The 16,755-nt window shown below is 41.0% G+C and overlaps 1 protein-coding gene across 4 annotated transcripts in view; it reads right to left on the bottom strand.

Annotated features, from left to right (window-relative positions):
• Nucleotides 1-16,755, bottom strand: part of LOC108792169 (FXYD domain-containing ion transport regulator 6-like) — a 70,076-nt gene that overhangs the window by 26,194 nt on the left and 27,127 nt on the right. Inside the window, exon 1 of one of the 4 annotated variants that reach the window (XM_018562875.1) lies at nt 12,979-13,328. The exons of 1 other annotated variant lie outside the window; for it this stretch is intronic. The gene's annotated coding sequence lies outside the window, so the exon portion shown is untranslated. Of the gene's footprint in view, nt 1-8,744; nt 8,749-12,974; nt 13,329-16,755 lie in introns of those variants that run through there. 2 more of the 4 variants (XM_018562874.1, XM_018562876.1) reach the window with 2 other exon arrangements.

Below are 16,755 nucleotides of genomic sequence, written 5' to 3'. Positions count from 1 at the left end.
TGTGGTGTTCCCCCCCCCCCTGTGCATTGGGGGGATGGGGGAGTGGGCACCTCCCTGAAATGAGAATGGCACCTCCCTGAAAATATTTTTTTTCAGTTTGTGATGTTTGATATTGCATTCACAAGAGGCAGACAAGCCCCTTGTGTGATAGCATATTGCAGATCTATTGAACCCCTAATGTCACCGCAGCACTCAGTTGAAGTTGAGCACATACTGCGCTTGATAATCTTCTTAGCAGCCAGATATTGACAGCCCTGAACCCGGAAGTGGCTAGAGCTGAGTACTTCCAGGTTCATACTACCCAGTGGAGATCAGCAAACAGATTACTGAGATCCCACTGCTCTCCATCTTGACTCTTGCCATGAATGTCCTGGGCACCCAGACAGGTATGACAGGTTAGCCACTTCTACTATAGAGCCAGCAGCAAGAAGTAAAAAGGTAAACAGAGTTTTTCTATATGCCGGTAGTGGCACCACTGTAACAGCAAAAGGGTTAATGCAGGTATGCTAGAATGCTAGAAAACATACCAGGTTGCCAAGATCACCCCCTCAAATAATGGGTTAGTACACAAAAATTATATTTCAGTTATCGGTGCAGTCTAGCCGCCTATATTTCTTGGGAATTTTAAGTACTCCCCTCCATGGACCCTGACTGTATCACCATATGCCTCCCACAACAATGTTTTCCCCAGATGTTATAATGGGAAGCTCCGGTTTTCTAAAAAAAAGTTTTGGAAACAAAATTCTGAAAAAAAAGTACAATGTGGTTTGAAAAGATGTTATGAAAATATATTATGACTTCTCTTTTGGCATAATAATAATGAAATAAAGGCATAGTCTGCCTTTAAAAAAAAGTAATAATGAACACACACACGTTAATGAAGCAAAAAATTTACACTTATTCAATTTTTGCATTAGATCCTGCAAAGCGATGTAGCTGTGATCATTATATCATGGGTGCAATGCACAGGCTCCTTCAGTCTATTCAGCCAGCTTCAAGTCAGCACCGAGGTACAAATTGTGGGTTAGAGGGTTGGAAGAAGCAATCAATGGGCTACAAGTGGAGTTATGTCCCCACACTTCATTGACATCTACGAGTCGCTCTGCCACAGTAGCAAATGAGACTTGTAGTCTTTTCATTTGAAGAACCTGTGAATGGATTTGTGAATGAATGACGCAACTGTGTGGGTGAAGTCAAACACAGCTCTGCCACTGTCAAATGAATACAGAATCCTGAGGGAGAAAATTACCTCCAGTTTAGGTAAAGTGGGGGGCTGTTTGAAGGGGGGTGGAAAATGTAACAATGCTTCATTCATGTTACACCCTAAATATGGGTGTAACATGAACCATGGTCAGAAAGTTATATTCTTTTAAAGTGTATGGATAACCAAAACTTTGTTTGATTTGGATGGAAAAACGACGTGTTAAAACCCCTTTCTGCAATTTTTTTGCTGCCTGTGTCTTATTGAAGAGATTTCCCTTTCTTTGCTGTAGCCACGGGAAGTAAGAGGAAATCTCTCCAAAGTGAGGGGAAATCTCTCTTTGACTGTTGTTACTGGAGCAGCTGTCCAGATTCCTCCTCATCTCTTGTTCTGGTGACACCTTTTTGGATTCTCCCTCACTTTCAGCTGCATCAACAATGGTACCAGGACAGACTGAGAGGGTGCATCATCCCAGTGACATCGAGGGGGGCACAGACAGCAATACAGACTTGACAGGGGGACCATCCCCCTACTCTATCCAAAACTAAAAACAAAAGTTTTGTCTTTAGATACACTTTAAAACTCTTGTGAGACACAGATTTCCCCTGGCAATTCCTGTGACTGAAAACTCAACCTCAGTATCCTTTCACCACCAGAATTGCTATAACAAAAAAAAATTCTGAAGTGTTCAGTGTTTGCAACTGTGACTATGGGGCCCAATTATAATGCAGCGCTCCTAGCCCCGGACTGTGATCTTCCTTTGCCTTTTCTGGCAGCATGGGAGAGGGATCTGGGGCTTACCTTCTCTCCCAGTGACACCTTGAGAATCTTGCTGCTGTCCCTGAAGTCCTCTATTAGGAATCAGAGTACAAAATACTTACTCGATGGTACCGCACTCCCAGTAGGTTACACAAGATATTTCCTGACTCCAGTGACTGCTGCTGGAGATGCGGCTCCTCCTCTGCGGGCATGCTCCACATCTTCTGGTCCTGTCCATCGCTTCAAGAATTTTGAACCAAAGTCTACTCCGTCACTCAGAGGTTCTCGATCACCAACATCCCCAAGAACCCCCTCATTTTTTCTACTACACCTTGCCTCTGGCTCTCTGCGGAGCTACAAACGGTCCTTGGTGATTCATCCTGTCAATGCAGCTAGAGCATGTATCCTGGCCTTGTGGAGACAGGTCTCTCCTCCCACCATAAAGCTATGGCTTAGCAGGATCAGTGACATCAGGCAGATGGAGGACCTTACCAGCTCACTAAAGGGAACGGGGACTCGATTTCGCTATACTTGGTTTGAGTGGGACGAGTTCTCGTCCTCCCCGGAATACTTGAGCCTCCTGGATTGAGGCTGTAGAGGTGACCTATTCTCTCTCTCCCTCTTCCTTTTGACTCTCCCTGTTCTTTCTTATACACTCTGGATCTCTCCCATCCTCTCCCTCCCTGTAACTCTCCCCTCTGTCTTCCCCTTTGTACCCCGGAAAACTGGTGACTGGAACAGTTGGCCACGCCGGTCTCCCCAATTGAAATTAGATACGTGCTTTTACGCTTAAATACCACAACGACACCTCTTTGTTTATATGGCATAGCGGCAGGGAGGCCCACCAATGGCAGATTAATATGCTCTCTCTCCTTGTCGGAGATATGCCTAATAGATGTATGCTTGATATATGTCTGGATCCCCTAGGGGCGGTGGCCCTGGCTGATGCCACTTTGTTGATTGTATGTAACAATTTATCAATATACTTTTATACCTCTGATTGTATCTCATATACGCTGTTACCCTAAATAAAGAATTTATTTTAAAAATAATGCAGCGGTATGGCCTTGTCTATACTGCTGATATAGGGAACATTTAAAAATCACAACAAATGTGTTTAACTAACCAAGCAAAACCCCCTTTATTTTAATAAATAGGAAAAAAGTATCAGCAGGAGGTGAGCCCAGTCACATGACCCATCAAAGTCATGTGACCGGCTTCTCTTTCAATCATGGAGTGTCCTCTTCTGTATTAAGGAACACTGCAGGCTCCACACCATGATGGCACATAAAATGCAGACGCACTGTGGAGTAAAAGAGCATCTACTGGTATCAGCTGTCCTTTAAGAATGGACCCATTTCTCCGTTAATGACTCTGAATTTACAATTGCAAAGCAGAAATGATAAGTTAGGGCTTGATCACACTAGCCTGCAAACTGTACTGCTACGTCTTAGTGTGTTGGCTACTGTGAGTGAGGTCTGGTGGGGAGCGGTGTGATGTTATGTTTCAGTACATCACATTGCTTATTTAAAATTTTTTGGAGTGTACAAAGTATACACTCCATTCTGGTCTGTAGCAGCTCGGTGTGCTGCGCTACCATCCAGTGCAGAGCAAAGAATTGCAGCATGTCTGCATTTTTTTGCACAGCACCACACATCACACCGACATTGTCGTGTAAACAGAACACATAGAAAACTATTGTGCCCTAAAGGTGGCTGGCGTTGATCAGTTGCTGAAAAATGCCAGTCATTGACCGCTACTGGTGTGAACCACCACCTTAAAGCTAGTTCAGCTTGTGAAAAAGAGGCGCCTTTACCTCATGTGATATTGTATATTCAGGTCAGTAGAGTTCCATCATGGCTATTTACTAAGCTGGGTTTGAAAATACAAAAAAACAGTAGGGTTTATTATGGATCTCCATGTGGTATTGTACCCAAGTGGTCCACATTCAGGTCCGCCTGTAAGTTTTTTAGGTGGATCTGATCAGCAGCCCAATGTTACTCTATGGGCAAGCTAAACAAAATGGCAACCACACAATTTATAACTAGCCTTGATAGCAAATAGGGCTTACAACCATAGAAAACACAGACATTTCCCAGCACACTTACCAGCTAGCCTGCAATAAAACTAATTGCCCACAGTCACATATGATCTTCAGCGCTAACAGCAACCAGAGAAACCACTTGACCCATGGTATTATCACCAAGCACTTTACCAGAGATGGCAACCCTCCAAAGGAGTACGGGACCTCCTCCACAAACCATGTCAAAAAGAAAAAGAGGCGCCTTTCTCTCATATGATATTGTAAATTAAAGGAACTTTTATTGTATAAAAACATCCATCTACTCTCATTATACTTCAAATCAAGTGCATCCATAGACTGCATCAGTAAGCTTTTCCATTATGAATGCCAAAATCTTTGGCACTGAAGAGGGCGTGTCCCCGAAAACATGTTCAGCCAAAATAGTTTGCAAGTCTAAACAGCTGCTGTATGTGAACTGGTTCTCTATCAGTGTTTCCTTCTGGCTTTCATCATGCGAAAGTGGATGTGGTCTATGGATGCAATTGATTTCACGTATAATGTTAGTATATGGATGTTTTTATACAATAAAACTTCCTTTACTATACAATATCACACAAGGGAAAGGTGCCTCTTTTTCTTTTTTGCTTAAAACAAATTGCCCTGTCTAAAAATATGCATTAAAAACAGAGGTTTTAGTTGCACAACTTTTGCAAAATATGTGGAAGCCACACTGCCTTGTCAAGGCTCCTCTGTGTAGTGTGGTTACTCTATGGGCAGCCAGATCTAAACGGGCGTGCATCTGTTTACATCCAATTACTCCCAACTCAGTCTTGGTCAGAGTTCCCTTTTGGCGCACCTGATCGTGGCAGATCAGAGGTAATCGGATGTAAATGGACACGTCTGTTAGATTTGACTCCCCATAGACCTAACATGGATCCATACAGCTCAGTTTTTTTCCTCCATTGCAAGATGAAGGAAAAAACTCAACGGACATGGATGTAAAAAAAGAGACATCCTTTCCATACTGCTCCTATCAGCAGGGGATTTGTTAACGGATCCCCCTACTAATCGTAACAGACAGCGCCTGTCTGAAAGGGGACTTAACCCTGGCAAATGTTCCCAATATATCACTTTTAGTATGGCACATACTAGCTGTGACATGAAAGTGGGTAAAACCAGGTGCTGGTTGCTCTTATAATTTCCAAAGAAGTATAAGTATGTCCCCAGACCAGTACACTGCAAAAAAAATAATATAATGTATCACAGTTTTGTAGGCATACAATGTTCCTAAATAATCATATATTCTTGCATGGGGTAGCCTTCGGTCCTAGAGGTTACTGACTTGGGATGGAAGGAGGAGTCTATTTATTTAATGTGGTTGATGTGTTTCCTGTTGCAGGCAGGCGGAGCCTATATCTCGATGGCTGTCCTGGAAGATTCCTGGAAACAGAGTTATCAGGTAATCAACTCATGTTTTCTCTTTTCTGATTTTTCAGTGAATACAGAATCACAAAACTGTCATAAAAAACAGCATCACACAATTTCCAATTCCTTATGCTTTCTAATGCAACATCTTTATAGTAAAAATAAGAACATTCCAGATTTTACATTTCCCAAATTCAGTGAAAATGTGAACCAGTTCCAGCCATGCCAATCTGCCATCAGTCATTCCAGCAATTTAAACAAAATAAGCATATGCACTGAGTGTAACTACTACTTGCTTCTTGTCTGTGATAAGATGGGCTATTTTTGGCTCTTTTACATTGTGTTGATTGGCATAGAAGAGAAGAGCAAGACAGATCAGGGGGTGGAGTTTCAGGGCACAGTGACAGTTACAGGAATGGTAGCATCTGCTAGAGGAATGCAGAGAAATCTGAGTCCCCTTAGAGAGGCTGTTATCGAAGATGCCTTCTTGATGCAGTCTACATACACATCCCTTATTATGAAGTTTGAATGCACTTAAAAGACATTTATTTTAGTTTTTCATTAGCTAAAAATTAAATATGACGTTATTAATGCTGTTCTCCATTAGTAAAATAGCTTTTTCCACAACAGAACATAAAAACATAGAAGAGTGGAGGCAAACAAGATCAGGTTGTCCATTGAGTCTACTCCCTTTTTTAACCCTTTTGAGTATAGATCTATGTTTGTCTTAAGCATGTTTCAATTCAGTTACTGTTGAGTGACCCACTACCTCTTCTGGAAGTCTATTCTATCAACTACTCTTTCTGGAAAATAATAATTTCTAAGGTTAGAAGACATGTAAATTTCGTTTTGTGCCGAATGCAAATTCAGATGAATTTTCGTGAATTAAAAAACTGTGTTTTGTGTTTATTTACCATTTCATTTTTATTTGTTGAATAAGTAGGGGTAACATTTACCCTCAACTTATTCACCTGGAGGGGACGGCATTTGGGTCTCCCCTTTATCAAAGGGGGCACCAGCATTCCTATAACCCCCTCTGTCCACAGACCACCACAACCACTGGGCCAGGGTTGTGGGGAAGAGGCCCTTGTCCTAATCAATATGGGCACCCTACCCCATGTTGAGGACAAGTGGCCTGGTATGGTGCAGGGAGGGGTGCACACACTTCCTCTGCCAGGCCGCTGCTCGGATAAAGGGTCTGGTAAGGCATTTTAGTGGGACCCCACACTTTTTTTGGCATTGGGTCCCCCCTTATAATTCTGACCAGACCTAAGGGGCCTGGTATGAACTGGGGGGTAGGGGAACCCAACACTGTTTTTTTCACTAATTCATTCAGTGATTTGATTTTTTTGGTTTTAAAAACCCAATTCAATTGTCAAAAACAGAATTTCGGAATCGTTCAAAATACGAATAACGAGTGGATCCAAATGTAAAAAAAAAATCCTGATGGATCTGAAATGAAACAAATTTTTAGCAGGTTTACATGTCTAAAGGTTAGTTTTGAACTTGCTAGTTTGAGGTCATGCCCCCGTGTTCTTGATCTTAGCTTCATATTAAAAATAGTGCACTACTGGATATTATTCACACCCTCAATATAATTAAAGGTTTCACTTGTATCCTCCTTTCCCTCCTTTCCTCAAGACTGTACATACAGTGTATTAGGTTCCTGTAGTCTGTCTTTTTGTTGCCTGTCTCTGGACTCGTGATTGACATCATTTTAAAGTCATCGTTCAGATGCCTTGCAATGCCTACAAGTGTGTTTGTCTTTAAGAAAACACAGTGATTGCTTTGAAGACTAATACAGGTTCCTGCAATTCTTCACTGCTGCTATGTTAAGCTGGCCATACATATATCGTTTTTACTCCTTTAGCTCCAAAACTGTATTCTGACAGTCAGCACCCACGGATATCAGATTACTTGAACAGTAACTCCAGCTGATTTGCTGAAGTTACTGTTGGGCCAGCAATTTTCCTCCCGGCTCCTTCAATTTATCATTTGAAGTTCGTTGAGCTACCCACAGTTAGAATTTTGGAAGATTCACAGTGAATGACCAGCTTTAGAAACATTTTGGAAACATAATGGGAAACTATTAGTCAAAAAATAACAAAAAGAAGTCATGAATATTGTTTGCAATATGACAGACAAAAAGATGGCCTGATATTCAAAAAACACAAAAACATTAAAATGAATTTCAAGTCACACAACTGCGCTTGATTTAACCTTTAGCAGAGACTTTGTGATTAAAGTGACGCTATAACATTGTATTATCCACTAACAGATAATTTTTTTTGTGGACCTGATGCAATGTAGCCAACAGCGCCTGTATGGTAAAGAGCTTCCTTTCCTCTTCTCATTGAGAAAAGGAAAACATTGGGTCTGTCACAAGTTGGAGGATCTCTGTGCAATGAGTGTGTCTGACTGTTGGAAGCACTTGATATTGCCCCTGGTGAATAAGTGGTCCAATCTTTGGCTCAATCTCAGATATTAAATTGATGTAATATTGAGTCTTATGTCGTATTAGGAATCGAAGATGGTCTTAAAGCCTTGATCAACATCGTTGGGAACTTGAAATTTTTTACTTGGACGTTGCAGCTATGCAGCTCGATTGCTGGATCTTAGGGGTGCTAGGAGTTTCTTTTGGTTCTGTCACTGGTAGACCGACAGAAGTAGTGACGTCAGTGGCACTACTCTTGTCAGCCAGTGATTGGAGGAGTAAAAGTAGGGAAGGTGTAGGAAATGGGAGGGAGACTGGACTCAAGTTATTGTCACTGTTGTTATTATTATTGCTATGCAGCATTTCCCATTTTTTTTGCTCTGTATTTCCACAGTTGCCCATATGTTGTCCATGTGTTGTCATGATTGCCGTTTGTTGCCCATGTGTGTTGCTTGCATATGGCCCATATGTTGCTTGCATTTTAATGATTTTTTTGCCTATGTATTTACAGATCAGTACTACTTGTTTGGAGGAGTTTATTACTATAATTCAGTCCCCTACAGGCCTGTCACTATCAAACCACGTAGTTATTATACCCATCTCTCCAGCACACAACATGTACTACTTTCAAGCCTGTTAATTTACTGTGGCAAGTTGCCCACCCCACAGTTATCCTTCAGATTTCTCAGAGGCCCATGTTGTTAGGGACATGCACCCCTTTTCCCCGACCCCATTCTCAGGCTTACTGACTTCCAAAAGTTCCCAGGTATGTTGACCAGGTTATATAAATCGAGTCTTTTAATCTAACACGTGAAGCAAAATGACATATTATCAACTTATATAGCAGAAGTCCTGAAAATAATAATTGCTGCACCATAGAGAAGATGTCCAGGAAGCAGTACTGTTTTCCTGATGAAGAGGGATGGGGTACCTGAAACATTTTGTATTATTTACTGTATCTGCTTTCCTATAATGGCCATTGTTTTTCACTGCAGGTAGTGCCTCACTTCTCTGTTGTATTCATAGGTTAGAAATGTGGACCACACAGCAGCCAGTATACCTTCAGTCTAGTAATAGGAGAGGACATCTGCGGCTATTTTAAAAAAGGTGTGTTGTTATGACTTACTTGTAATCTCTAAGGCTGGATTTATACTTCCTTCCCACTAGGCTACCTGTCTTCTGCCCTGTCCTTTCTTCAAGACATGCCAAAGCTGGAAACAGAGCGGCTGGAAGTGAAAATTTGCTCACTCTACCTCTGAACACCTAGACCTGGTGACTGGAAGAATGAGGCAATCTTTCATCTTTCCGTCTCTAGGTGTAAAGACCCAGAGTGGATATACTGTAAGTAAACAATGCCCTATTGCATCAATAAAAAAATTTTCAAACTGTGCAGAGAAAGCAAATATGAGGATCCAGCTTAATTGCTTTGGTAGACAGGTTTGCAGTCTGGAATCTTGATGATTTGTGATATAACAGATGTTTAAAACAAAAGGGGAATGTATTCTGTTCAAGACAATTACTTACATTCTATGTATACTTTGTACAGGATGTGAATTGGATATTGAATGACAACTAGAACAAGTGGCTAGTGACCGAGTTAACTAGTTAAGTTTTTTTTTCACATTACTCTTAATGGACTGTGAAGCCCCATATCTTTAGCCTTCATTTATTATTAATTTATTCTGTACTGTTATTTGCAGTTCGCCATCAGGTAGGCGTATATCGTATTTTTCCGTCTGTAAGACGCCCCCATGTATAGGACGCCCCCCACTTTTCTTACCCAAAATTCAGAAATCAATATTTTCCATGCTCTTTTGCATAACTGATTACATCCAGTTTATATTTGGCAGAGTAAGACAGCCGCTTCCTGGTATTGGTATTTACCGGAATTTTTTTTAGTTTTCTGACATTTTATGGGCTCAGAATGCTCCGACATTACCGCTCCCTGTTGCATCTGGGCACTGGCTACAGGCTCTGCAGCATCAGCTGATGTCGGGTACATAAGGCTCATGATTGGAGGAAACCTGTTAGCTTGTCTCTGCAATCGGAAGTTTCACTCGTGAGGCTAGTGTGCAGAGGTATCGACAGTTTCGCAACCGCATTTCTCCTCTCGGCCCCCGTGTATAAGACGCCCCTCCATTTTTAGGTAAATATTTTTATGAAAAAGTTTAGTCTTATACATGGAAAAATACAGTATATTCTGCTGAAAAATTTCAAACAGACATACCTAACATACACACACAAACCCATGTATTTAGTGTATACCTATAGAAGGCCTCATTCACATGGCAGATTGGGGTCGTAAGCCAGCAAAAATTAGCGTATTTCTTAGTTTGGGATGACTGGTGTGCTCGATCGCCTGCGGGCAGGAAGCCTATACAAATCAATGACAGGCACCACAGCTGTCTGTGGCTAAATGCATTGTATATGCACTTCCAGCATTTATATATGGCTGGGGACAAATAAAGCAGCCCTGGATGCAAACGGTTTGAATGAGGCCTTGACATGCAACATTTGCCTGTTTATTACTGCCGTTGTTGCAATTGCCCATATGTTGCCTGCATATTTTATCTAAATTTGCCTATGTAGGCCCTCCAAGACCTACTGGTATACAGATTCATAACTGCAGGCACCTTCCATTTCTCAAACTTCATGCACTCAATTCCTCTGCCTGCCATCCCAAGGACTTCCTTTTTGAGAATCTTTTAGCTGGTCACTCGTTAGATGAACATAAGGATCAAATTCCAACACCCTCCTAAACCCACTGCTCACTGACCTAACTCTTACTCTCATTTACACTGTTCTACGTTAGGAGGTCCTATTCTGGCAGAATAGGAGGTATGCAGTCATCTTATTAGGGACCCTTTAAGATCAGACTTACATGCACTCTCATTCCCTCTGGTCAGCTTTGTTAACTGAACAGTTTTCTTTAACACTGTCACCTAGAATGAATATGCAACCTCTGCTGCTGAAATCAATTTGTCTGTGCAATGTCTGGATATAAGTCAGAACCTTAACACCTCCTGTGGCAAAACTAACCATAGCTGTTTTCTGGATGAAAAAAATCCTTGTGTTTATGGGTGTCTTAAATAGGTGTCTTTTTTATATCTACATATCTCTATGGTGCTGGGGCTCTTGCTACCAAAGAAAGATTTTGCCTCGGCTGTTAAGTGATCACATTTTCTCATGGCCAGATCTCAGGTCTTTAAAGGGAATATACAGTACAAGTTTATGAGACTGCTAAATCATTAAAAACAATGAGACTGATATCCTAACAGCTGTTAAGAAAGAAGGCAGAGTGATCGTAAAGTAAGTGTTTGCTCCCTCTAGTGGATAATCTACAAAATGCTATATTTAATACAATAATAAATACACTATATTGCCAAAATTATTGGGACACCCCCCCCCCCAATCATTGGATTCAGGTGTTCCAATCACCTCCATGGCCACAGGTGTAAAAAATCAAGCACCTAGGCATGCAGACGCTTCTACAAACTTTTTTGAAAGAATGAGTCGCTCTCAGGAGCTCAGTGAATTCAAGTGCGGCAACCTATCAAGTTGATAGGTTGCCACCTGTGCAATAAGTCCTTGCGTGAAATTTCCTTGCTACTAAATATTCCACGGTCAACTGTTAGTGGTACTATAACAAAGTGGATGCAACTGCAGAGACTGCGAGCCCGGCCTTCTCGTCCAACATCAGTACCTGACCTTACAAATGTGCTTCTGGAAGAATGGTCAAACATTCCCATAGACACACTCCTAAACCTTGTGGATGCCTTCCCAGAAGAGTTGAAGCTGCTATAGCTGCAAAGGGTGGGCCAACTCAATACTGAACCCTACGGACTAAGACTGGGATGCCATTAAAGTTCATGTGCGTGTAAAGGCAGACGTCCCAATACTTTTGGCAATGTAGTGTATATGGATTATTAAGCATGTAACAATCATGTCAAAATGACTTTAAGATAATAATTGCAATAATAACTCAAAATATTTGCCTCCTGAAAATACACTATGCCTTCCCTTTCATTTAAAGTACTGAATGATCCGTCCATCTGAATAAACTTTGTATTTGACAAAGTGGTCCAGTAATATCTTGGGTGGTATCCAACATTTGTTTTTAACATCTCATAACAAGGAAAATTATATAAAAAAATAATGCTATGTACTTCTGTTTTTGATATTATCCTTTGCTACTATAACCTGATTGACAGTGTTCTAATATAATCTTACATCCACAGTGATAATGCATTGCAAACCTTAGATAACTGTGTGTGTTTATACTGCCACTGATGTCATTTTGCTCCAGATAACATGCAGATTTTTCTGACCTTCCTGAAAAAAACAAAAATCAGTATTCTTCTCGTCAGTTTAATCTCCTTTCTGTATATAACTGGGAATCAGTGGATTGCTCTTAAAAAAGACAGAGATCTGGAGTAAAAAATAGAAAGGATGTTTATTGTGACACTTGTATATATACACACACACACAACCCTGTCTCTGAGTTGTGTCACTCCTGTTGCTCCCATTTTCAGCCGTGCTGACATTTTCTTTGTAAGTAGATCGCTCATAATTTTGGAGCATCTTCAAGGAGAAAGAGATTTCTACTGGGACTTGAACTGAGATAAACCTCTTGATCTAAATAAATCTCTCCGATATCATGCACAAGACACCTGTGTGAATGGTTACACAGAATAAACACAGACAAAGGAAAAAAAAAGAGAAACAATAGAGGAGAGGTATTACAACTCTCATCATACCAACAAATGCCATTTACATAGTTGCAGTTTCTGATGATGAATTGGAGTTATCTGAACCTGTTTCTGATCTGCATTTATAGTATACTGGACATAATGAACACTTGTCATATTTTCACCTGAAGAATTGATGGATAATCAACCTTTACCTTGTACAAGGAAAATTTCACATCAGCAAACAAATCACAACGCTCCTTTTTAACAACCCTAACTACATAAAATATTGCCTTGCAAGCCGTACAATGTATAACCCACCCAGTTCATATTGTGCTCTTCGCTGCCAGTCTGGGATTTACTGTACATTGACAAGAGAAAAAAAATCTATTTTGTATACACACATCACATCCTATACATCAAACCCAATTTGTTTTTCTTTACCTTGTTGTTTTGCTGCTTCCTGATGTTGTGATCAGCAAGTGGTATATTCACTCTGCTATGCTGTAGGATGATGCTTGTCTGTGTGTATGTGATGCGCTGATAACGACGGATGCAGACGGCTGTGCTGGTTAATCACACGTACTCTAAGGGAGGGAGATTCTTTTCTATGGACCAGCAATGGGAGGGTGTTTCGTGTGGCTGAGCTTTCTTCCTTGGGAGCAGAAGAAAAGACAGCTTTGAAAGTAGATGACATTTGCACTTTAAATTAAATACGATATACACTCAACACAAAGAAATTCCAACTTCAATCTCTTTGTCATGTGAGATTTTTTATGTCACACCCTATTCTCCCCCTTCTATTGACAACAGAAAAATGTTGTTCCTAGCCGCATGAAGTTATACTTGCTCACTGATGTGGCAGCCAAGTGTGTCGGTTTTAATTTTCTGTGATGTCGTGTAAACAAATCTGTGCTTAAATCTGTAATTTCTCAGCTTGTTTAATGCCAATCCACACAGTTCATCTTCCAACTGATTACGGTTTTAATGGGTTTTTTTTCTTTTTGCAGCACATTAGTAGACCTTTCCCAAAAAGTCATAGGTAAGTGCTTCCCACCTGAAGTACATATAGTATACATGTGTACATGTCCCGCTCAAAAGTATATACTTGCACTTATGGGTTAAAAAGATTGAAACAGGGTAACAGTAAGACCATACACTTAAGGGCTGATTTATAAATCTTCCCCCAAGCGTATGGCTGGGCGTGTGCCAATTGGAGGGCACTACCACCACTAGATGGCGATGACTAACATAGAAAATTCCTTTGCTCATTGGCTTAATCTAGTGGCAGTAATGCCATGCAAATGGCATGCCCCAGCTATACGCTGGGTTTAAGATTTATAAATCAGCCACTAGATGGCGATGAGTAGCATAGGATTTTCCTATGCACCGCGGCTCTATCTAGTGGCATTAATTTTGTGTGAACGGCATTCACCCAGCTATACACTGGGTGGAAGATTCATAAAACAGCCACTAGATGGTACAGATGAGCATAGAAATACTCCTCGGCTCCATCTAGTGGCAGTAATGCCATGCAAATGGCATGTGCCTAGCTATACACTGGGTGGAACTTTTGTAAATCGGCTACTAGATGGTGCTGAGGAGCATAGGAATTTCCTATGCTCCTCGGCTCCAACTAGTGGCCGTGATTCTGTGCGGACAGCTTTCACCCAGCTATACGCTTGGCAGAATATTTATAGATTAGCCCCTAATAACCTCTTATAAATCTCTTGAATCCCCCCGCTGGGCTATTGTATTCTGACAGCAACGGGTGTGCCGCTATCACAATACCCAAAAAGCGATGGCAGCTGATTGGCGTTCAGTTGTGAATATTCTGCTCGGCACCTCTGATAAAAGTCAATTGAAATATCGACTTTTGTCGAATGGGGAACTGCTAGAATTTCAGCTGAGTTGGCAGGAGTGAAATTCAACTAGTGTATGGCCAGATTTAGTCTTCACACACTGGTAGTCTATTGAGGTCACTCTCCACTTGGGTGTTAAATCAAAGCTGTATCCACCCCACACTGATCATTACTAGGGATGTTCAGATACCAGTTCAGATACCAGTGTCTTCTCGAGACCTACCAGGGTTGCAGAATAGTCCCCGGGTTACGAACAAGATAGGGACTGTAGGTTTGTACTTAAATTGAATTTGTATGTAAGTTGGAACAGGTACATTTTTTAAGTGTAACTCCAGCCAAAACATTTTTGTTTTGTTTTGGATAGCATAGGGAAGGGTTAACCCTCTGAAAAGTTTGTTTTGCTGTGTGTGCCCCTGTTCAGAAGATTTCACCTCACTTTCTGTCCCTGTGATTGGATTTTGAAAATTTTGGGTTGTCGTGGAGCGCGGTAGCATTACATCTACCCCTGCTGTACAGTAATAGTCTCTGTTTGTAAGTAGGAGTCGTATGTAAGTCGGATGTATGTATCCTGGGGACTGCCTGTATATAGATATATATATAGATATATGTATATTTAAAAAAATCATACATTAAAACAGGGATACACAAATCCAAGGAGCTCTGTACGCTCCTTAAAAATGACAGCTGCCTCTTAACTTTTGAGTTTTTCTCTAGTCTAGCCTTGGAGCTGGAAAAGTATCGGTACATGTACTTGTACCGAGTACGGTACTTGGTATCTGAACATCCCTAATCTTTACGAATGACCCCAACACTGATCATTACTTTATCATTCCCTTCTGTCTGGTTACGGGACCGAACCAAGCCATTGAGAATCTTCACAATTAAAACAAAAAACAACGTGCTTCTCTTCAAAAGATGTTAAGACGCTCTATAACAAAAACAGAATTGTTGCATTTACATGGTAGGCAGATGTAATTACCATTATACCACAGTACGCTAGACTTTATCCTCCTGGGTGGTGGCCTCCTCCATAGGGACCTCTTGCTAAATGTATTTTGAAGGGATAAATGTTGCTTTTTAGAGGAAGAGTTTACTGCCACTCAAATGCCTTATCACTGGTCCTAGAAAAATGGCAGCAAGAGAAGTCTATGGAAATCCACACAGGTGATCCACACAAGGATAATACCCAGTGGAGGCTTCGAGGTAGTATGCACTTGGGGGGGGGAGGGGGGATCTGTAGGATAGTCTAGTCTAGGTCAGGGAAGGGACGCAAAAAGGATAGGTACAGTATACTCTGTTTTCAAGTTTACTTATCCTTTATACCTTAACTACAGGCAAATGGCAAAATAGACAGAAAATATACATATATGGAAGCTGTAATGCCTGCCAAAGGATTTGACTTTCTGTCCAGATTAACACAGCTCTACCACACAGTACATCTCTGTCTAACAGGGCAGAAGACCAGGATTTTCTTCTGTTGCAGCTAAGTAACACATAAAGATCTTGTCTCTCCCCCAGCCTGTGATTGGACAGTGAAAGGGGAAGCAGCATGCTGAAGAGCTCCTATCAGCATGTTCCTTGTTAACATGTGAACACTACAGAACAGCTGTTTGGCTTCTTATGCTGCTTTTACCCTCCCCCAGCCTGAGCTCTGCTGAGTAGAGGATTGTAAGAGACTCATACCACATGCAATTCAGGTGTCTACACTATATAAAATACATTTAATGATGTATAAAAAAAATTCAGAGCTGCCTTAATTTGTGTCTTTTTTTAATCTGCGTATTTGTTCTTCATGCCTGCAATTATGTGCCTTTGCAGAATGGTTTGTATCACTGTGATCTTCTTTCCTCCAGTGATTAACATGTTGTAAAAAGAATTCACACTCCAGGAGGTAAATATAATTTCTGCAACACACATGCATATTTATCTAATTCCAAATTTCTCCTCCTTGGATCTTGTACAGAACATGCTGTAAATCGCTGGGTTTTGGGAATCCTATATCCAGATATCCAATTCATTTTTATGAATCAATCCTATCTTAAAAGCCCTTTTTGACAGTTTATTCAACTTGTTTATGACTTTTATTTTTATGTTTTTAGGTGTTTCAAATGTGTCTGTATCAGATAACTGTTTACTATTCCTCAGGATATGTTTATCTCCATCTATAATTACAATCCATCGTGTTGTCTGTCTTTAAAGGAGAACTATGGGGTCAGTGTTTTTCCCCATAGTTCTCCTTAGGGTAACGGGAGGACACAAACTAGCGTCCTCCCGTTACACTAAGCTCAGTATACCGCGAGCTACAGCTCGCGGTATACTGAGACGCCGCACCTGGAGCGGATCCCGACTTAGATGACGGGATC

This window comes from Nanorana parkeri, unplaced genomic scaffold (assembly GCF_000935625.1).
Source record: "Nanorana parkeri isolate BGI_ZX_2015 unplaced genomic scaffold, ASM93562v1 scaffold608, whole genome shotgun sequence".
Classification (NCBI taxonomy): Eukaryota; Metazoa; Chordata; class Amphibia; order Anura; family Dicroglossidae; genus Nanorana; species Nanorana parkeri.
The sequence above is the reverse complement of the archived record's forward strand: the minus strand, read 5'-3'. Positions and strand labels throughout refer to the sequence as shown.